Source organism: Benincasa hispida, chromosome 1 (assembly GCF_027475165.1).
Source record: "Benincasa hispida cultivar pf3 chromosome 1, pf3_genome.v1.1, whole genome shotgun sequence".
NCBI classification, from domain to species: domain Eukaryota; kingdom Viridiplantae; phylum Streptophyta; class Magnoliopsida; order Cucurbitales; family Cucurbitaceae; genus Benincasa; species Benincasa hispida.
In genome coordinates this window covers 53270793-53293580 of record NC_143478.1, presented here as the reverse complement: position 1 = coordinate 53293580, position 22788 = coordinate 53270793, and the positions used below count along the sequence as shown (strand labels likewise).

The following is a 22788-nucleotide window of genomic DNA, read 5'->3' as shown; positions in this document are numbered from 1 at the left end:
TTCTAAGATAAAATTGATTAATCATTTATGCTACCCAATTATTTAATCAACACAATGGAACTCTTAATTTTAATGTGTATGTTCTTATTTCTATATGGACGTTATCGAATCCAATAGACTTAGGGACGTGTAGTTTAATTAGGACTTGGCTTAAGGCTTTAATTGTTAATTAGAGCACTTACTTAGTTATCAAACGATTTGGTTGCCTGTAGCGTCGTTGAGTAAGGTCTAAGTGGGTCGTTGTGCACTCATACATCGAATACATATTTAATTAGCATAAATCGATGATTGAAATTACATTTGCTCTCGAAACTAGATAAACCCAATCCTAGGTTACATTTACCCATTGCCTTTATTTTTCTTGCACACTTATCTCTATCCACGCACCAAACTCCCTCTCCCATTTTCCACTTTAATTAGTTAATTAGCTTAACGTAAAGCTCATACTAGCACTGTTTTTTAATTTAATTAATTAGTAGAGGTTTGTAGGCAACAATAAATCCCTCTCTATCATCGGACAATGAATATGTTTTTAAATACAAATTTAAAATTCAAATTCATAGTATTTAATAGTAATTTTTATAATAATTTGACATTAATTACTTTATAAGCACCTTTCAAACCAAACAAACTTATGTATAAAAAAACACTTTTAGGAAAATGTAACAAATGCACAAGAAAATAAAAAATGACTTTTTGAATAATATTTTTTCTAGGTAATCCAAGTAAGTCTTAATTCTTTTTTTTTTTATGTTAAAAAAAATCAAATGACATGTTTAAAAAAGAACATTAGGATTTAATATTGTTTTTTAACCCCATAATACAAACATAGCTAAAAAAAGTGATATTCCATATTTCATATGAAAAATGTAGATAAAACATTTACATTTATACTTTAAAAAAAAAATTAGATCAAGACAAATATGTGCATTTTTTTTTTCCAAACAGGCATTCTCAATTTTGGACACAATGTTGTTAAAATTTTCTATGCCATGCTTATGAAGAGTGGAACACACAAATGCTTTAAATCAATTAATATACATACATAATAAACACTAACCTAAAATTTGACATAAGATGTCATATCAAATTTTAAACTTCTTAATGACGTAGTTATTTTTTTGTACATATTTCGAGTATACATTTCACTAATGTAAAAATATATTATAATTTTGTTGTTTGTATGAAACAAGATTATTTTATCTATCGCAACTACAATTATTACAAGCCGAAAATTAGAAAATATATGTGAAGTTTTTAAGTTGACATATCAATTGAGTGTTGAAATTTCAAGAAAGTAGGTGTGTAATCAAATGTTTGAACAAAATGTTGAGTAAAGAAAAATAGCTAACAATTATACTTTTTTAAGTTACAAAAAACTACACTAGATACTCCTGACTTGATAACTTAACTTTGTACCCCAAATATAATCTTACTAACCAAACTCAACTCTAGAAATTTTTTAACTTCACATAAAATTTTTACCAACTCAACTTATTAATTCGAGTTTGCGCACCAAACTCATACTTAAATAATTTCTGATTTTTTAGAGACATAAAAGGTCTATTTCGAAATTTTGAAGATCAAACAAACACCCATCTTATACTTGAATTTCAAAAAGCTTTTGAAATGACCAAAATCACCTTTTACAATATAAAATAAAATTTCTACTCGAGCAATTAAAATGCTTACATGCTTTTATTTGAAGTACTTTCGAAAAGATTACCAACACACCATCTAGTCAATTTTGTCTTTATGATTTATAATAGAATTTAGTGTTTATAATTTGATAAAACTCTAAAAAATTAGTCCCTACGATGGGGACTATTTAGGAAGATTTTGTCAAATATAGAAAACATCCATGAGATTTTGTCAAATCAAAGAGACTAAATTCTAAGTTTTTAAACACATACTATGGAGAAAATTTTGCAATTTAACCTATATTAATTTTGAATTCAACTAGAGAGAATATGATTTTTTTTCTATTTTAGTAAAAAAGAAGAAGAATATAGAATATGAATTCAATGTCGGCCATGAGAAAAATTCAAAGAGCAATGATTAGGTGCACATAAGCACATAATCCCCAACTCTTTACATACCATTTTTTAAAGTAAATATTTTAAAAAATAAAAATATATATCATTTCCAGCTTTGACTAGAGAGTATTTTCCAATTCCATGTATGATTTGTTTGTTATTTATTACAACAAGAAACATAGTGCAAAACTCGACCGTTACAGGGACAAAATTTTGAAACCCTACTCCGAGAGATGTTGTGCGGTCATCCAGACTTCGAACCAGCGCAAGAAGAGGACGATCAATCCATTCCTCCAAAATCATGCTCTCATGGCCACCGATCATCGCTCTACCTTCATATGAAGGAAGAAGGAACCATTTGCCTTCTCTGCTTCTCCAATCTCATCTCTGATCCCCTCTCTCCCACAGTTCATGTCTCTTACGCACACTCCTAGTTCTCCCAGGCTCTTTCTCAGCCTCCATTCCTCTAGACCTTCCTCACTTTCCATTCTCCCTTCACTGTCGCTCCCTTCGTCGTTGTACTCTGCTCCTTCGACGATGACGCCATTGCTCGCCAAGTCACTGATCTTGTTCGTCACCTCTGTGATGTTACTGAAGTTAACGGTGATGGATCTCTTTGCGATCACTTTATTGCCGGAGTTTCGGATCGGCTTTCTTCTGGCGCGTTGTCTTGGAGCCACTGTCAGGTGTATATGGTAATCTTGTTTGTTCTACTGTTCTAGATTCGTGCACATTTCGTTGTCAAAAGAGTGTGATTTTTTTTTTTCATTTGTTCCTTTTAGCTTCATTGTTATGGAATGCTTTTAAACTATCGGACAACAAATTTCCATGGCCAAATTAAGAACAACGATGGCCTCGTGTCAAATTTCGTGCCAGGCCTTGAATTACCATGGTGATAAACTGAATAATTCGAAAGAAGCAAATTATTTTGTACTACACATATGCATTTTTTATGACAAGTTCTGAATTACTCTTCATATGCAGCGAGGAGATACGGGGAGAGATCCTCTTTGTTCTATATAAATTGTCCACAATTCAATATGCATCTAACTATAGCACTGAAAATGATATTCTCTCTGCATTTTGCCCATAACTTCTGTTCCTATCTCTGGAGGCGCTCATGAAGACTCAAAATGATGATGTCTGATTGAATTATGTAGGTTTGTCAACTTCTTCAAAACCACTTTTTTTGTGTTTTATAGACCGAACATGATGGCTAAATCTTCTTTCTGGTTTATAATTTGTAGCTGGTGGTACACGAGTTTGGGTGGTATTTTTCAATGTTTGCATTTGCATATAGATGAAGCCAAGCTTCTCATTTCTCATCTTCTTTTATCTGGCTCAAAGAGGGCTCTAGGGGAGTGAACATGAATACTATTCAAAGTTTAACGAGAAGGAAGCAGATAAACTCCCTTTGAATATTTTGTTTGTTGAGGCTATCAAAGGTCCTCTGCTTTCGTCAGACAAAGATCACCAACTTAACACTCTGGAGCTAATAATTTGCTATTTGTCCTCAGAAGGCACTTCCATCCAGCCAAACCAACTATTGGTTGAAGAAAATATAGTGGATTATGTATTTGAGATATAACAATTTTCAGGTGAGCAATCGTAGTCTTGAAAATTCTTGAACAAGCATAATCTATCAGAGATAAAGATATCTAGCTATTTTTTTAGATCGAAAGGACACAAATGTACAACCTATGAAACAAATCCCAATCGTAGTCTTGAAAATTCTTGAACAATCATAATCTGTTAGAGATAAAGATATCTAGCTATTTTTTTTAAGAACTCAAGGACATGTATGTACAACCTATAAAATAGTTCCTGTTCAAGTAAGGTCGTAGATATCTAGCTATTTTTATGCTGGTAAATACATGAAAACTAGTCAAGGTCATAGATATCTAGCTATTTTTGTGTTGTTAAATACATGAAAACTACACATTCTTTTTTCAAAATAGAACATATGCCTTTGCACATTGCTGAAGGTAAGGATCCCTTAGCAAGGGCTTGTCTTCAGGCCCTTAATCTTCTTTCAAGTGCTAAATTTCCCTTCAATCAAAGGCTTGTAATCCGATTTGCAACACTAATTCTAGTGTTGCGTCATGTTGCTGAAGTTCCTTTCCATCCAATTCACAGCCAAACACTTGGTCTCATTTTAAAATGCATTTCTCAGTGTTCTGGACTAGTGGTTGTATCTCACATTGAAGAACTACTTCTTATTTTGACGAGTATGCTCCGTAAGAATGTGACTGGGGAGATGGACATACATCCAGACATATTTGCAACAACCTGTGCAATCTTGGTCACGAATATGAAGTCTCTATCTCATAGGGTGCCACATCTAGCAACATCAATTCAAGAAGTATTAGAACATGTAATTTTATTTTGTCTCAGTATGTTCGAAACACAACCAGGTCAACTTTTACATTCTTTATACCTTCTCAAGGAGTTCTATATATATAGTCAAGTCAATACTATCATGGACGACTCTATCACCAAAGAATTGAAAAATTGTGCACTTGATGTATGTACAACACATTTACTACCTTGGCTTTTAGCAACTATCAATGCAACTGAAGAGGAACTTGTTTTGGGGGTATTGGAAACTTTTCATTCGATTTTGCTCCAAAATCCTAACATCAGGACCATAGATTTTGCAAACACATTTTTATCTGCTTGTTGGTTGAGTTTCTCTTTTATATAGGCTCATTTCCTTATGAAAAGATGAAATGGAGAGTGTATCTAATGCTTAGTTCTCTGGTGGATGTCATCTTCGGAAATGATTCCACAATGCATTAGAGAACATGTATCATTTTTGCCATCTGATCCAGTTGATTTACTGTTTCTACTCGGACAGGAAAGCTCCAATGGCTCGGATCTTTCTTCTTGTCCGTTCGCTGTTTTGTTGTTACTATATGCAAGTTCATTACATGATGATAGGTAACACACTTTTGTTTCTTCTTTCTTATATCTGTTGTTTATGTACTCACCACATGAATACCTCTTTGCCAGACTTGTCAGCAAAAGTGGCTTATTATGTGGATACTATGACCCATTTATAGTCACACAAGTGGTGAATATATATGGGTTTTGTAGGTCTATTTCTGATGCTAGTCGCCACACTTCCTATGATTCAGAAGTCGAGAGAATACCATTCCAATTGGTGACTGAAAGTGAATGGGATATGCATTCTTCAAGGATTCATAGATCATCACTAGTATGGTTGTTTAAGCAAGAGAAAATCAGAAATCCATAATGTTATCAGGTTTTGAAAATATGCCAAATCCTTGGCCCAAATGGGACTGGTACCACCACCATCCACAATCAGTTTATTGGTGCACAAGAAATTGCCGAATTAATTGCCGAAGGAGAAAATTATGTGGGAATCATTCTAATTCGCTTGTTGGAACAACTGGTTGAGGAAGGTGTCGAACATCATGTCATTTCGGTGGTGAATTTTGTGTCAACTATCGTGAATATCTTTCCAAGTTCTGCAGATCAATTACACGTGCATGGCATAGGAAATGCAATAAAGCTCCTCTTTTATGATACTAAAAATTCATACTCTAAACAGACATTTAAAGCTATCTTACTGTTGGTTTTCAGCGTTTTGAAATTAGGGAATTCTGGAATGCTTTCCGACGATGCAGCTAGGCTTGCGGTGACTGCGAAGGTGACCAACATTCAGTGTTCTTATAGATGGTATAGTGTCAATCGTTTTTGCTTAGTCATAGTTTTAAGCAATCATGGTAAAATTCTCCTTTTTCGTTGGAAGCTGCTTGACTGGATTTCTCCAACTGATGTAACGGATAGGTGGACTCCTGAAAATCTGTTAGTTGTTGCTATTTTATCCTTGATTCTGCATCACTCAACAAATGGAAGACTCACTGAAGCTTCAAAATCCGTACTTTTTTCCACACTTCCGTGGCAACTGCAACCAAGTCTGTATTGCATGAAGCTTGCTCAAAAGGACCTGCTTTAATTGATGATCATGAGGGAACGAACATGGGAAAAACTAAAATTCTAGTCATTTTCCTTGTTTACTTTTCGATGAGAAGGTTAGTGTCCCAACCAAATGCAACCATTTTTCAGATATAAGTTTGCTGGTTTTTGGTTAAAGTTAAAGATCCAACTCAGTTCTTCGTATTTCTCACTTTTTTTTTTCAGTCGTCAGGCTGTTCTGCCCGGGGCTGGCGATTGGCAAAACAACCTTGGTCAATCCAATGGAACTCAGCTCTCTTTCATTTGCATTTCCTGCCATGATTTGTGTAGGCTCTTGCATTTTGGATCTACTTCGGTTAAACTCGTGGCTTCATATTTCCTGTTCGAGTTGTTCACTCAGCTTTCAGATCAGAGAATTAGCAAACAGGCGGAGCTCAGATGTACCACAAATTACCTTACGTCAATGATTGCTACATTGGAAGGCTTGGTTGTATACTGTGACCATCGTGTTGCTACAAACTGTAGCCTGTGTTTATCAATGGTTTTAGGATGGAAAGAAATGGATATGCAGGAGATGAGGGTTATTGTAAAGAACAAGTGGTGTAGGATTATCGTTGAAGAATTGGCAGCTTCCATCTCTCGTCCATGTTTGGCTTCAAATGCATTTGCTGGAAACTGACCTGCGATTTACGTAGCAGTGGCATTGTTGAAGTTGCAGAAGGATTGGCTGGATGCGGTCAATATTCAATGAAGCATGCATTTCTGGAATAATCGATAATGTCACAACCAATAATTTGAGCCCGGAGATGGTGTCTCTTTTCCGACAGCTATTGAACTCCGGATTCATGCTGGCTGACCACACTTCCAACCTAAATTTGGCTCTTCAGATGATGTTTCTAGAGCTCGAAATTTGTCCAATTCTTCGACCTTCTAAGTACTTACACTAATTGTTTATGGCGTCCAAGATTAAACATATTGATTTTTAAATCGTAGGAAAGATATCAACTCATTTTGAAACGCTAGATCGGTTAATGCATTATAACCTCCACTAAATGGTCAAGTTTGAATTTCCACCCCCATGCATTATTGAACCAAAAGAAAAGAAAAAAATAAAAAGAAACCTACGGTTCATATTTTGCCTATTCAAATATACTTTCTACTCATTTTAATAGTAATTGATTTATTAACTTAATTATCAATTTAGAAAGTTTAATATAAGCTTGGGCTCTTCTATGCAGACTTGCGGGAAGCAGATCTACTATGAGAATGATGAGGCTACTCAAACAGAGAAAGAAATTTGGAATGTGTTTGCTAACGTGGATGACGATCTGGGAGAAGTTTGTGAGTATCTTAATCACTTAATTCAATTAGATTCACAGAAGAATAAAAGATTATTGAAGGAAATAGAGATGTTTTTTAGGGCTTTAACAGAGAAGGATACCAGTTAAACTGTCAACTGCAATTTTTGTTGGTTCAAGTGAGGTAATAACCATTAAAAAGTTCACCAAATTTACAACACAAAAACAAATTATGAACATATAAATTTCCCCACTGTAAGGTTTTCATGCAAATCTTCTCTCGGTTGTTGATGGATGGTCAAATCCCTTAAAAAGTAAAATTTTTTGATATAGATATAGGCTAGTTATTTGGATTTCAGTCCAATTACCCCTGCTTTTCATAAACTAGATTAATGAGTTCTTCATGCGTCCAAATTTTATTTTCCAGTTATAAGCTAGTTTATCGGGATTTTAGTCAAAATTTTATTTTTGCAGTTTTTTAGGAATTTCCCTTTTCCAAATGGAGCTAAAACAAGCTAGTCTGTGTTCATCTCCACGGCTCTAGAAAGCAAGTCTATCCTTCTCCCCGACCCTGCCTCTAAACTTCCGATTCCATCATATCTTTTGACATTTTCATCTAATAGAATTCCAATGATTGCTATATCAGGTTTGGTGTCTTCTCATATTTTAGAGAACAGTGTTCTGAGTCACTTAAATTCTTCATTTTCAAATAAGCTTGAAGTAATATTTTTTGTCATGTTGATTTCTTTCATCTCATTGATGAAAAATATAACATTTTCAAACTTAGCTCTTGCACCAAAACCATGGATGAGAGAATTGTAAGATGGGCAAAGGCATATACTTTTCAAATCCTGAAATGCTGAAACAACATCATTCATAAGACCATCTTGATGCAATAGAAATATTACCTTCTCATAATTACTCTCATTGATCTGAGATCTTTCTATCTTCCACACACCAAATAGATGCACAAAGTTTCAAAATTTCATTGGTCACGGGCACTAAAACTTGCAAAAGAACATAGATCCAATCCAAGCCCTTATAAAGATCTTAAAATGCTATCCAATAATCAACCCCTATAGTTATCCCCCACAAGAGCCATGAAGACATAGATGGTTATTTGAAAAAAGAAGTTTGATATCGTATCGGAACCTTATTTCTATCAACTTTTCCTAGCAGAAGAATAATGCAAAGCCTCGTTAAAACATAATTTTGGAATATCATAATAGAATATAAGGTTTCCTTCCAAAACAATATGACAGTTGAAAGTAGATTCTCGGTTCATTCTATAGTTTCCTGGAACCGAACAGAAGATCGAGCACCAAACCAATTCAACCAGTTATGTACGTATATGGGATTCTTAGGACTTTGTATAGTGAAATTTAGGTTATAAATAGAGAGATTTTCAAAAATAGAAAAATAAGGGAAACTATTTACACAAAATAATAAAATTTAATATTCTTTGATAGAGGCTGATAGAAGTTTATCAGTATCTATTAGTGATAGAAACTAATAGAAATCTATCATTGATATCATGTGATAGACGCTGATAGAAGTCTATCAATGTCTATAAGTGTTTTTTTTTTATTTCTGTAAATTGTTTGACATTTTTTCTTTCTGTGAAAATTTCCTTTATAAATAACACATTTAATCCTTATATTTTTTTTGGCAATAGAACTAAATAAAATACAAATAAAACTAAGATAAGCCAAAAAATATTTAAATCTAGAATCTAGAGACAAGGAGTGCCTTGAAAATTTCATAGGATCTTGAAGCTTCTCAGAGAAATTTAAAAACGATCCAAAAATGGTTTTTGTACCAATCTCCATGGTCGAAGGTAATAGCAAAGGACAGAAGCCTCTCTTCTAGAGGTTCGAAAGCAATGCTTTTAGGATATGGTGTTCATGAGGAGCATGCTTTGTGGGACTATGATTAAATGTATGGCATTTAGATCAATGACTCAATACATTCGTGGAACATGTGGTTTATCTTTTAATAAAAATATTCCAACAATATTATACGAAGACAACACGGCTTGCATAATCCAAATCAAAGGATGATACATTAAAGGAGATAGAACAAGACGTATTTCACCAAAGTTTTTCTACACTTATGATCTTGAAAGAAATGGTGACATCATTGTATAACAAATTTGTTCGAAGGATAATCGGACAGACTTATTTACGAAGTCATTACCTACCACAATCTTTGAGAAATTGGTGCACAACATTGAGATGTAGCTATTACACCCCGCCCTGAGCCCGCCTTCTGAGCCCGAGGGGAGGCGTGCGTTAAGGACTGCAAATACCACAATTTTGTGATACCTACTGCCTATCTGAACCTCTTTAATCTCATAAAAATTTAAGCCAAAGATGTAAACAACAATTGTTTGACTAAACTCATTTTATTACAAATAGTATAACGTTTATACAACTTCCTGAGACATTTTAGAATATTTTTGTAGAAGGAAGTATTTCAAAATAAGATTTAGAACTGTGAGTAATTTGAGCTGTAAGTTGAATCTGAATTCTAGGGGTGAAAAGGGAGCCCGAAGTAGAAAAGGGAGCTATTAGAGTGAAAAACTCCTAAGCAATCAAGGTGATTGGCTAAAACGTTTTGACTAAAACATTTGCTTAGAATGTTTGATTACAACGTGTTATAGAAAGCATGTTTTAAAAGATTATTCTCATGCCAGCAAGTTTTACAAAGTAATTTCCAAGAAAATCATGGATTATGTTTTAAACACATGCATGTGTGAAAAATTGTTGAAAAGCGATTTATGTGTTAAATATACTCACCTTTAAAACCATATTTTTATATGTGTTATACTTTACATGCTTTAAAGAGAAAGTCATTTATGACTAGTTTTACTTAAACGCGATACCGAAGGACCTTTGAGAAGGTATCTGCCCAACTAGATACTGAAGGACATTTGAGAAGGTATCTATTGGTACTGAAGGACATTTGAGAAGGTACCAAACCAACCAGATACTGAAGGATGTTTGAGAAGGTATCTAAGCAGAAGTACCTAAGGTATGACGGTACTTAGTATGACCACGTGCATGTAGGTAGAGTCAGAGATTGAGCAAAAGGGTCCTCTCTTAACTAGTAGTTGGTGTTGGGATTGACCGGGTTTTCTTTTTGATTAAAATGGGATGGTGTTCAAACTCCCGAAATGGCAATTTAAGACCTTTGGGTTTCTTCCATCTGGTGGAGAAGTGGCTATTAAAAGGTTTGAGAGGGCAAATGGAATTGATTGCGTGCACAATCCTTGAACCACAGAGTTTGAAACAATGGTGGGTTGTTTACGGCACAAGAACTTGGTTCAGCTTCAAGGATGGTTCTGTGAAGATACTGAGTTAGTCTTGGTTTATTATTACTTACTTAATGGAGTCCGAATAAATGAAATCTGTCACGCCTTTCCATTGCCTTTCAAGAGTCTACCTTGGACCGTTTCGTGGCGTGCCTATTTTCCTTGTCCACAGGGTACCTTTGTTTCCATGACGGCATCTAGAGCATTCCAACAAACTGACGCCGCCTCTTTGTAGGCAACCCTAAAGGTACACAAGGGGGTTATTTTTATGATCCGACGGAAAACAGAGCGTTTGTTTCTACGAATGCTACTTTTTGAGGAACGATTCATTTCGATTTCTTGTTATCGTGGAATTCATCATCAAGATGGATTGCCCTTACGCGGTCAACGAACTCAAGAAGAAAATGAATTGAAATCAGCGAATGATCGGAATTGAACGAAATTGTTTTGGAATTGAATGAACATGAAGCTAAGAAGAAGCGTGGTAGGAAATCGAGAAATAAATGAGTCGAGTCGAACTAACATCCTACAACCTCGAGCGTAAAAAATGTCTCTAACACCCCTGTCATGACTAGCTGTACCTACCATTTCTTTTTTAGGGTCAATATCAGCAATGCAATTCATCCAACAATAAACCTAATCCGAATGAGAGAGTTATGACACAATCAAATCCAAACGAACAAAATGTTGAATTGATTCGTACCAGTCTTTACTGGGGGTTTTTACTCATTTTTGTACTTGCTGTTTTATTTTCAAATTATTTCTGAAATGAAATCAAAGAAAATACTAAATAATAGTACGAATTATCTTATCCCATTCGGAAGGATATCATCTCATAATTATCATAGGCAGCAAACGTAGTGAGTTGAGTGTGGATTTTTAATAAACTCTCCATTCTTCGCCCTGGGCTTCTCGCTCCGTGGGGTACGAAAGGAAGGAAAAGTCAACTAGCCGCAACTAATCAAAATATTTGCCAGAAAACAAGCCCCTCCAACACCACTAAAAACATCTTGTCTCTCTTTCAGCTAGAATGTAAGGAAATTGAAAGAAGCGCGGAAAAGGGTCAAACGCGGTTGCTAGCATCGAAGAGAGCCGACAAGGAATTCCATTAATAACTGGCCGTTTTGATTCTTTGGAACAACTCGATGAATTTAGTAGATCTTTTTAGGAGGACCAAATGACTCTCGATAAAATTTATCCTATTTTTACAGTACGATGGTTGGCGGTTCACGGACTACCAGTAGTTTCGGTTGTAGAATCTCGTGCAAGCATTAACCTTTCCGGGAAGCCGGTCCCTTTACATAGCCATAATAGACTATTTTTTCGAAGTAGCTGCATAAGAGAGTGGGAGGCCGGTCTAGAATCAGCTACTAGAGAATAGGCCACTAGGGGTACGAATTTGCTAACTGTTCAATTCACCAGTGTTCTGTTTGCAATTGTGGCGACGAGTGACTTCCTGACCTAGAAGAAACTCACGCCAATGATTTATCCATAGTAAGGTTATCCTCAACTGAGAAAGAGTTTTACTGTTTTATGATTAAAACAGCTTTATATGTTCATGCTTGGAAAATGTTTATACTGCAATACAAGTACTGTAGAAGCTTATATTTCAGTTAAACTCTTTATTGAGATTTTGCATGAGAATCAATTATCTTTCTTAAGTCACTCACTAGGTGCAAGCTCACCCCGTTTTCAAATGTTTTCTTTTTCCCACCCCCAACAGGTAACAGTCAAATCCTCTGAAGATAGCTCTGCATCTGCTCTGCCACTAAAGGATAACGAGATTTATAACCTGTTTGTTAGGTGGTTACTATTAATATTGTATACATGTTACTGTTGTTCATATAGGGACTAGGGTTTTTGGGTTTTGGGACTTGTGAATCTAGTATTGTAATGACTCTAAATATGTTATGTTTCTGAATTAATAAATTTTGGCCTAAAGATATTCCGCTTGATATAAGTTATATTTTGGTATCAGAGTTATTCCGTAAGAGTTATTAGGTAGCAAGTGTCAGCCAAAGGGTTGATAACTGCTGCAGTCACGCCCTTCTTTAGGCTAAGAGGGTGGTCTGGGCCGAGGTGTGATAAGTTGAAATTGGCACACAACCGTAGTTGGATGTTCGCATGACACCCGTGGGAACAAGCCAAAATGAAGAGTGTAACCATGACCGAAAGTCTCTAGTAAATGACGCAAAAGTTTTGACCACTGTATGTAGATATATCAAGTTGTTTCAACAAAGAAGAGATAAACATTCTATTTTAAAAACTACAAAAGCATCTTTGAGCAGAATTTTGTTATATGGAAGAATAAAGTAGGGCTTGTTACGAATTAGCAAGGATAGGAAGAAATTGCGATGTTAAGTAATGTGCCTAAGTGTAACATTCGAAGCAACCAATTGATGCAAAAATATAGGATAGGAATTGAGCATTATTCCCTTAGTAGAAGATATGCTTGAGAACAACCATATATCTAAATTTGGAGGTGTGATAACTTATAGAAATACAAGATATGCTACCTTATTCAGATATTGCGGCCAAAACTAAGTAAATATGCGTCGATTGTATGAAAATTAGCTCAGGAATACAATAATTATGAATTATTGCAATTACACCCACTAACATCATTAAGATGGAAGAAAAGAAGATTTCTACTCTATTTTGCAGGAAACCAAGTCACCGCTTGCGATCAAGGCTCAAGTTGAATCGACCAACGCATCTCTGTCACATTGCGCCCATCGAATCACAATAAAGAGACAATCAACGCAATGACAGCGCAAGGCGACAGTCGATCCAAAGCTGAATGTCAACCGCATGTGGTAATAAAAACAACACCACATGCGAACACCCGATCGAAAGATTCAACTGAGCAACGCAAATGTGGAGGATTGTGCCACGTGTACAACCAATGGTTGTGCAGATTTGACGGTTTGATTGCATCATAGGAGGAATAATTATCCCACCATCTTCGGAATTTCCATAACAAAAGGTGGGTCTACAAGCTAAGAGTCGAAGCTTTTCACCTATAAATATCCCATAGAATTCAGAGAAAGATATACTTGATACGGGGCTAATTGATGCTATATTATTGAGAGAGAAGCTGAGCTAAGTACTGATAAGAAGAAATTCGGAAAGAAAAGAGACAAGGCCGAGAGGTGAGTCTTAGTGCTATTCTGTCAGATCCCCGCCGCGAAGCTCTATACTCAGATCCTTGCTATCGGTTGAGCAAGCCTGAGAGGGAAGCTCATCCTTCCACACGATCTATCCACACAGACAAGCAAATCTCCATCCAGATCGGCGCCGAGATGTTGGCGTTTATTTGTATTTGTTTCTAACTCTATTCATCACTGTATTTCATCTTTTTTATCTCTTCATTCACAAATCATGTATCAGACTGAATAGAAATATTGAATGTCTCGATTGTTTTCATATTCCCTTCTTTGTCTATTTCCATTCCTCCATTTATCATTTTCTTCATAAAGTCTTCTTAATCCCTTGGTAATTAATATGGATTAAACGAGTAACTTAATATGTGCTAAAAAGATAAATGCGTTTAGCTAAGGCATGCTAGACGGCATCTTCACCTGTGAGAGCATAAGTGAAGATGTCATTCTGATCTATCGAGAGAAAGTTAGAAGAATGCGTTAACTAGAGTGAGTAGTACTTCCAGACATGGAAGCAACATTGCATTCATTATGTTCGTCCCTGTTTCACCACAGACATGTGGGAATGCAGCCGATCACCGAGAGGTGTACGCTAAGGGAAAAGCGGAACCATAATTATATCATTAACGCAATTAAGAAACTTGCGCTGTTTATATTAGTTATCTTTTCTTTTCTGCTTAACACATAAGACTTGCCATCACATTACACGATCTTTGTATAATCTTCACAGCCCGCCTCAACCTCAATATCTTGTATTATGAAACCTGTACCTTGTATCATCTTAGTTTAGGTTTATTGCACTTTATTTTATTATCGCATTTTACTGCTTTACTTTACTTTACCGCATATTTTAATACTTGTACACAACTCACTTTTATAAATTGAAAAACCTGGTTGCATATATCACAAACATAATGCAATAACCTCAAACAGTCCATGTGTTCGACCTCGGATCACACCGAGAAACTTGCGGTGGAATTATACTTGGTTCCAACACAAGGAAACTTGTGACAACGCATAGTATACTACAAGGTTCTCATAATTTACGCATATCTAGAAGTAGTATAACATGAACTCATACTATGATTTTATATATATCAACTTCGTGTTATAAGTTTATTGTCAACAAGTTTATGACAACATGAGCTTGTAGCACATCATCTAAGCATCGCATCAATTTTGCGTTCATCAAGTTTATGGCGTCATTGCCGAGGATTGGTTAACGATTTATTGTTTGAGTGTGTTTGTGGTATTTTGCAGGACAAATCTCGTTATACTGGCTGTTTAACGTAGAGAGCAGCTTGACGGTTTATGAGTACTGGTGCTGAACCAAAATTCGAAGCTGAGCCTAAGATCGAGCATACCTTTCATGCATGGGCACGTCAGAATTGGACAAGGTGAAAGAAGGCAGCAAGCATGGCCGATAATAATGACAATGCGGTTCCCATAAATCAAGGGGCTGTTAGACTAGTGCAGGTTCCTGTTTTCCTGGCAGCTGATCGCAACATTCCCATGAGGAATTATGCAGCACCCAACCTGTACGACTTTTTGCTTGGGATTTCGAGGCCGACTGTCGAGGAGAACGTAAGATTCGAAATTAAGCTGGTCATGCTACAAATGATCCAAAATGCAGGGCAATTTGGGGGTCTGCAAGGTGAAGACCCACATGCCCACCTGACCAACTTTGTCGAAATGTGCAGCAACTTCTCGTTACCTGGCGTAACCTCGAAGAATATAAGATTGTATTTGTTCCCTTACACCTTGAGGGACGAAGCCAAGAGGTGGGCTCACTCACTGGAGCCGAATGAAATTACATCATTGGATCAACTATTGGAGCGATTCTTGAAAAAGTTCTTCCCCCGGCCTTCAACGCAAGGCGACGAAAGGATGTGCTAACTTCGAGTAGATGGAAAATGAGACCCTGGGCACCTCCTAGGTTCGATTCAGAAGATTTGTGAAAAACTGCCCGCATATCGGGATCCCCGATTGCGTCTTGATGGAGTTTTATAACGGCCTGAACCGATCAACGTAGGTTGTTGCTGACGCCTCCGCGACAGGAGGTTTTATGGACAAAACGTATACTGAGGCTAAGGTCATCCTTGACCGCATATCGCAGAACATGGATGATTGGATTAATGATGGGTATGGAGGCCGAGGCGCCAAAAGAAGAAAGAACGAAACTGCCATTGTCCTTACGGAGACAATGACCACATTGGCCGCTCAGATGGCCGCGGTGACCTCCATCCTTCAATCGATGGCAATCAATCAAGGAGCCATCTCTCAACAATTAGCGCAACCTGCTGTGCCGGCTCAAGTGGCCGCAATAAGTTGCGTTAATTGTGGAGGGGCTCACGTAGCGAAAATGTGCCTATCGAACATCCAACAAGTATGCGCCATCCAGAACAACCTCTTTAGCAACAATTATAATCCTGGCTGGAGGAGCCATCCTAACTTCGGTTGGGGAGGTAACCCAAACCAAGGGGGGCCTATCAACCATCAAGGTGGCAGTCGAGAGAATCCTCCTTTTCACTATAATTCAAATCAAGGGCAACCAAGGCAATTGCAACACTAGCAACCCTCATCTTCTAACACTTCTGGAAGCTCGTTGGAGACCCTGCTAAAACAATACAGCGACAAAAATGACGCAGTTATGCAAACACAGGCGTCTTCAATTAGGAATTTAGAGATCTAAGTGGGCCAGCTGGCATCTGAGATGAGAAGTAGAGCACCAGGAACGTTGCCTAGCAATTCAGAAGCCCTGGGATCCAATGGAAAGGAAAAATGTCCCTAGGACATCGGGCAGGCAAGCAAAACTGCCTGCAGGGATGTGGATTGCGCCCATTCAAGAAAACGCTTCTTTCGGTCCATATCTCACAACTATGTTTAATGCTTTCTTTAATTTCTGTCTTATTGAATTCTTGAATTTTGTCTTTACTTCTACATTTAATTCGTTTCATGAATTTATGAATTGATTCTTGATTTATTTCCTTTGCATTTGTTTCTGCACTGTCTTTAATTCTTTGAACTTTTCTGTAATTAATGCATTAGTCTTTAAATGGTGAATGAATGAGAAATAAAGGGAAATTTATTGCCGCAAGTTATGACAACTTGCGTTGATGAATTTTTTTTTCCATATAATTAACAACAAGTATGTAAGGAGATAATGGACGCATCTTGAACCAATGAGATACACTTTGCGTTCACCCAACTCGATTGTATTGAGCTGAGGGGTGTGTTGCGCGCGTATATGTCCTTTGCCCATCCTTAGTTAAATGCACTATCTTGAGGTATCCTACATATATGTGTTTAGTTAAGGGGTGTGCGGGGATGTATGCATTGTTGCCCGTCCTCTGCGAAGATGCATTTACGTTGGTGAGCACAGTGCGTTAATCTTTATCTTGCGTCCATTCGAATAACATATTAAAGAAAATTCTTTTTTTAATTTGGGGAGTCCTCCAGGTCTTCTTCGTCAGGAAACTTCATGGCACGAATGATTTTAAACTTGAGCTTCTATTCATTTATGCTCAAAGTGATCTCTCCTTTGTGCACATCAATCTGGGGCAGGACCTGTTGATAAAAATGGTCGCCCTAGGATGATGGACACATCTTTGTCAGCTTCGTAATCTAAGATGATGAGGTTGACTAGTAATATAAATTTGTCGATGGTAACCAGCACGTCTTTCACCTTCCCCTTTGGATGCACCAGAGATCTATTTGCTAGTTGGAGAGTCATAGCCGTGGGCGCAAGTTGCCCCACATTCAGTTGCTTAAAGATCGACAAAGGCATTAAGTTGATGTTGGCTCCAAGGTCACGTAATGCTTGCCCGATGTATAGTCCTCCAATAGAGCAAGGTATAGTAAAGCTCCCAGGATTGCTCATCTTCAGTGGAATTATTGATTTCAAGCTCTCATTAAAGCCACTGTGGCAAACTTACCAGTGCCCCTCTTCTTGGTTACCATATCCTTTAGAAACTTCGCATATGCAGGTATCTCCTCAATCGCTTCACTGAACGAAATATTAATATGCAATTATTTTAAAGTCGTGAAGTGTTGGTACTGTACCTCATCATTCTTTTTCTTTCGGAGTCTCTGTGGGAAAGGTGGCAACTGTACTCTCATGATCCCCTTTTCTGTTGGCTTTGAGGTGGACGCAACTTCTGGCTCTATCACTTCTTTTTCTCCTTCTTCTTCTTGAGTCACCGTAATCTCAGGTTTTAACGCAATGGGAGCAGTCCGGCTAGGCTTCTTCTTTTCTCCCTCCACAGTTTTTCCATTCCGCAATGTCACTGTATCCTTGGTTCCATGCAGTTGTCCATTGTAGAAGTCACACACTACCTTTGGGATGATGATGGATGGACATTGACAAAATGTCTCCCATCTATGCTCCAATACAACGCTTGTGATCAGGTTCGGTAGTGGCGTTGGCGCAGGGAAAAATCCCATCTCCATCAACATATCATCGTTCTCTTTCTTTCTTGATGGACGTCCCTTGGCCAACGCAGACTCGCTGCTCTCCACTACTGCTTTGCCTTTCTCCTTCATCAACGCAAGGCAGAATTTTTGCTTCTGTTCCCTTTCCCTTTTCTTGCATTGTTCCTCCTTCTTCCTCTCGACAATTTCTTTGCCCTTCTTCTCTTTTATGCGCTGAACGTTTGCTCGACGCCTCTTCTCCCTCTCTTCCTTCTTCTTCCTTTCTTCTTTTTCCTCTTCTCTCAACTCTTTTTCAAATTCTTTTTCAAACTGCTTCGAGGCCAGCAAAATGCGCTAATCTTCCTTGAGCTTTCTTCTTTCCTCCTCTGCCAATATCTCATTGTTGGGGCATACCTCCTCATCTTGTAATTTTCTTCTTCGACTACCTTCTGCGATTATTAGTTGTGCCCGCAACATTTTCTCTTTCTTTTCTTCCTCCTCTTTTCTTCTCCTCTCCTGCTCTTCTAAAGCATCGTTCAAAATTGGCGGGTTGATTGACCCTTGCGGCACAATCTCTTTGTGACACCGCATCAAGGGGGTTATGTCTGAGTCTTCTCCATCATCAGTCACAACCAATCTAACTTGCATTGTTTCCTCCTCAGGTTGTGCTGATTCTCTCAATTGCGCTGACTCCCCCTTATCTCCCTTTACGGAGGTGGATTCTTCGTCCAATTTTGGGCTCTCATCCCTCTTTCTTCTCTTTTCCTCCTTCTTCAGGCGTCTTTCCTCCTGCCCGCGTTTCTTTCTTTCATTCCTTTCTTGTTTCTTCTTTAGATGGGCTTCCTCGTCTCCTTCAGTCCCTTTCTCTTTGATCTTCTTCTCTTTCTTGATTGGATGGGCTTGCTCATCTCCTCCAACCCTCTTTTCTTTGATCTTCTTCTACTTTTCTTCTCCTCAGCCATACTTCCGGCTGCTTCTCTGCCACCACTTCCTCCAAAGCAACTCTGGAGGGTTCTTCATAGGATTCTGTGTTCGCAGTTTCCTTGGGATCCAAGATGGCCAGATCGTTTCTTCTTAATGCTTCCTCCACCTCCTCCTCCGAAGGTAGTGGCTGGTTCACAACCCCAGCTTCGGGCAGTCCTTCTTCTTTCTTCATGTTGCTGAGTATGCTCCCGAACACCTCCTTATCGTTTCTTCTCTTCTTTTCACTTTTAGAGGAAAATATTGGGAGTGAGGTGCTTTCTGAGCTCTGCCCCCTTTTGAATTGGAGTGGCTTGACTGCTAAGGGATTTCGCCGGAGTCTTCCGGTGACTCGAGGGATGGTTTGTGGCTGGGTGGCGAGACGGCGACTTGCTGCCAGGAATGCCACCTCTCATGCAGTGAGTTGGGCTTTCGAGGGTGAAGTAGATGGGTTGGAAGACTGGTCTGCCATGGACGCCGGAGTAAAAAAACTGGGAAATTCTTTAGGGTTTTGGGAAAAGGGTACGTATGGTATGCGAAAGCTCTAGGGTTTCTTTTTTACAAAAAGAGATTCAAGTAGGTTCTCAGACGAAGAGAACGTATTTTATAGGTTGGGCCTTGATGGGCCCAATGCCGATTCTACGGTGTTAGGCCTCGAGTTACTCAAAAGGCCTGCCACCACGCTCCTCACATTTATGAATGTGCAAAGTCGTACGTCCTTTCGTCTGCAGATTCCTCATGTCCTTGGAAGCCGAAGCGATTGGACTTCTCAATTTGCAAAAAGAATTTTTCTTTGGTGTTTTATTCAGATGGGCGCAAGGTTAAGAATTAATGCGATGAATCCATCAATGCAAATGCATCTTTGTTGAGGATGGGCAACAATGCATGTATCGCCGCAACACACCCCTTAACTCAATGCATTTCTGGAAGACGGGCGCACGATATTTCTACCAGCACAACACTACCTCAACATAGTGCATTTTTCCTAAGGACGAGCTAACAATACACACGAGTGCAACACACCCCTCAACACAATGCATTTGGGTTGGATGAACGCAAAGTGTATCTTGTTATCACAAGATGCACCCATCATCGCAATGCATACCGGATGTGTTTTATTATTATTAAATATTTTTTTTTCATCAACGCAAGTCAGCTGGACTTGTGATATTAATTTTCTTCTTATTAATCAATCATTCACCAAGATTTAAGAATGTCACATTTAATATGGAAGAGTAAGGAATATAAAGAGCACAAAAATAAACGCAAGAGAATTAAATGAGGAATAATTTCGTAAAGCAATAAAAACGAATTGAATGAAGCAATAAATTACAAAGTTCATGAAGCAATAAAGACAGTAATTAAGAAAGCTTATAAACATAGAATTCAGAGATATGGACCGGAAGATAGTTTTCCATGATGAACGCAATCCACACCTCCGCAGGCGATCAAGCTTGCCTGCCCAATGTCTTAAGGGACATTGCTTCTTCCCGTGAGATCTAGGGGCTTCGAAATTTCTTGGCAACATTCCAGATGTTCTATTTCGAAGTTCGGATGCCAGCTGCCTTACTTGAATCTCCAAGTTTCTGATTGAAGACGCATGTGCCTGCATTACCGCATCGTTTTTATCCATATATTGCTTGAGCAGGGACTCTAATGAATTACTAGAAACGTTAGAGGAGGGTGGTTGGTTGTGCGGTTATCCCTATTGACCCTGATTCTAATTGTGGTGAAAAGGTGGAGGGTTTCCTCGATTCTCAAAGTTGCTATTTTGATGGTTACTTAGTCCCCCTTGGTTATGATTCCCTCCCCAACCGAAGTTAGAGTGATTCCTCCAACCAGGATTATACGTGTTGCTGTACAGATTATTCTGGATTGCACATACTTGCTGTGGGTTCGATGGGCACATTTCCACCGCATGGCCTCCTCTACAGTGGACACAACTGATTGCAGCCACTTGTGTTGGCGCATTGGGTTGCACTGATCCTTGGGAGAGGGAACCTTGATTAAGCGCCATCGACTGGAGGATAGAGGATACCGCGACCATCTGTGCGGCCAAAGTTGTCATTGTCTCTGCAGGTACAATGGAAGTTTTATTTCTCCATCTCTCGGAGCCTCTTCCTTCATACCCGTCATCAACCCAGTCATCCATATTCCGTGAGATGCGGTCAAGGATGACCTTGGCCTCAGTGTACATTTTATCCATAAATCCTTCTACCGCAGAGGCATCAGCAATAGCCTGCGTTGATCTGTTCAGGCCATTATAGAATGTTTCCATCAAAATGCAATCAGTTATCCCGATATGTAAGACCGTAACACTAAATCTAAAGTGGGAGGTTAATTAGAGAAGAAAATTCTAAGTAAAGATATTGGGGCAAGGGTGAAAACATTAGTACTAAATTATATCCAAAAGAGGACCAATGGGCCAACACATAAGGAAGGCTTAAGCATATTGAACGCAAGAGTGCATGGAGGATCGAAGAACGAAGACTTGAAAAATGGCCAAGGGATTGCATACAACAAACGCAAAGACATCACAAGACATGCGGACACGGGCAGGGCATGCGTTGGAGGCATGCGTCGAGTGGGCATGCCAGGTGCATAGGCCATGCGTCGAGGCCAAGCACGTAGCCCATGCGTCGAGCAGGTATACCGAGCGCCCCTGCCTATGCATCAAGGGGGCATGTCGAATGCCCATCCTATGCGTCGAGCGCTACCAAGCCTGCCGAGCAGCCATGCGTCAATGCCTTATGCAAAGCGCACGCCCATGTGACGAGGCACGTCTATGCGGCCGAGCGCGCCTATGCAGCCAAGTAAGCAAGTGTTGATCAGCGCCTAGGTAGCACGCCTATGCGTCGATGGTCAGCGCCTATGCCAAGCATCATGCGTCCATGCCCAGCAAGCCGAGCGAGCATACCTAGCAAGCCATGCATTTAGGATGAGCGGCTATCCTATGCGTTGGTGATGGCTGACTCATGCGGTGGCTATGTAAGAATTCGATGAAGGTAAGTTGGCAAGCTATGCGTTATGGATAAGGAGGAAGGCTAATTGATGGAAAAACCCTAAGGGGAGATGCCAATAGTTATACGATCATAAGTCTTAACAATTTAAATAAAGAAACATGTTTAAGTATTTAAGTGATTTAGGTGGCAAAAGAAGGTTCACACAAAACTCTAGCAGGAGGTGGACAAAGGAGATTACATGCAAGAGAGGTCTTATCACCCTAAGCAGGAGGTGGGTGAAGGAGATTACATGCAAAATGGGAATTTTGGCTGGCAAGTTGAGGTGAGAACAACTCAAGGCTATACTGGAATAGGCTAAGTATTGGCAACTCCAAAATGAGACAAATGGGAGTTGAGTTGTCACAAGGGGGTGAGTTTAGGATGGCCATAAATAGAGGGGTTGGGCGAGAGGAATTTATTCATACCATCACCAAAATCTTTGTGTTGAGAGCTTATTTAGGGTGTTACGCTTGAGTAATTAGGCTACCAAGTTAATTGGAGTTCAAAAGAGCTAAGGTTGAATTGGTGAAACATTGGGGCCAACTCGGAGCATAGTGTCACACCCCGCCCCAGACCACCCTCTTAACCTAGAGAAGGACGTGACTGCAACAGTTATCAACCCTTTGGTTGACACTTACTGCCTAATAACTCTTGCAGAATAACTCT

At 38.7% G+C, this 22788-nt stretch overlaps 1 pseudogene; it reads left to right on the top strand.

Moving 5' to 3' along the window:
• The first annotated feature begins 2269 nt into the window (after positions 1–2269).
• LOC120077692 (protein PUTATIVE RECOMBINATION INITIATION DEFECT 1-like) lies at positions 2270–7426 on the top strand (annotated as a pseudogene).
• Positions 7427–22788: the final 15362 nt, after the last annotated feature.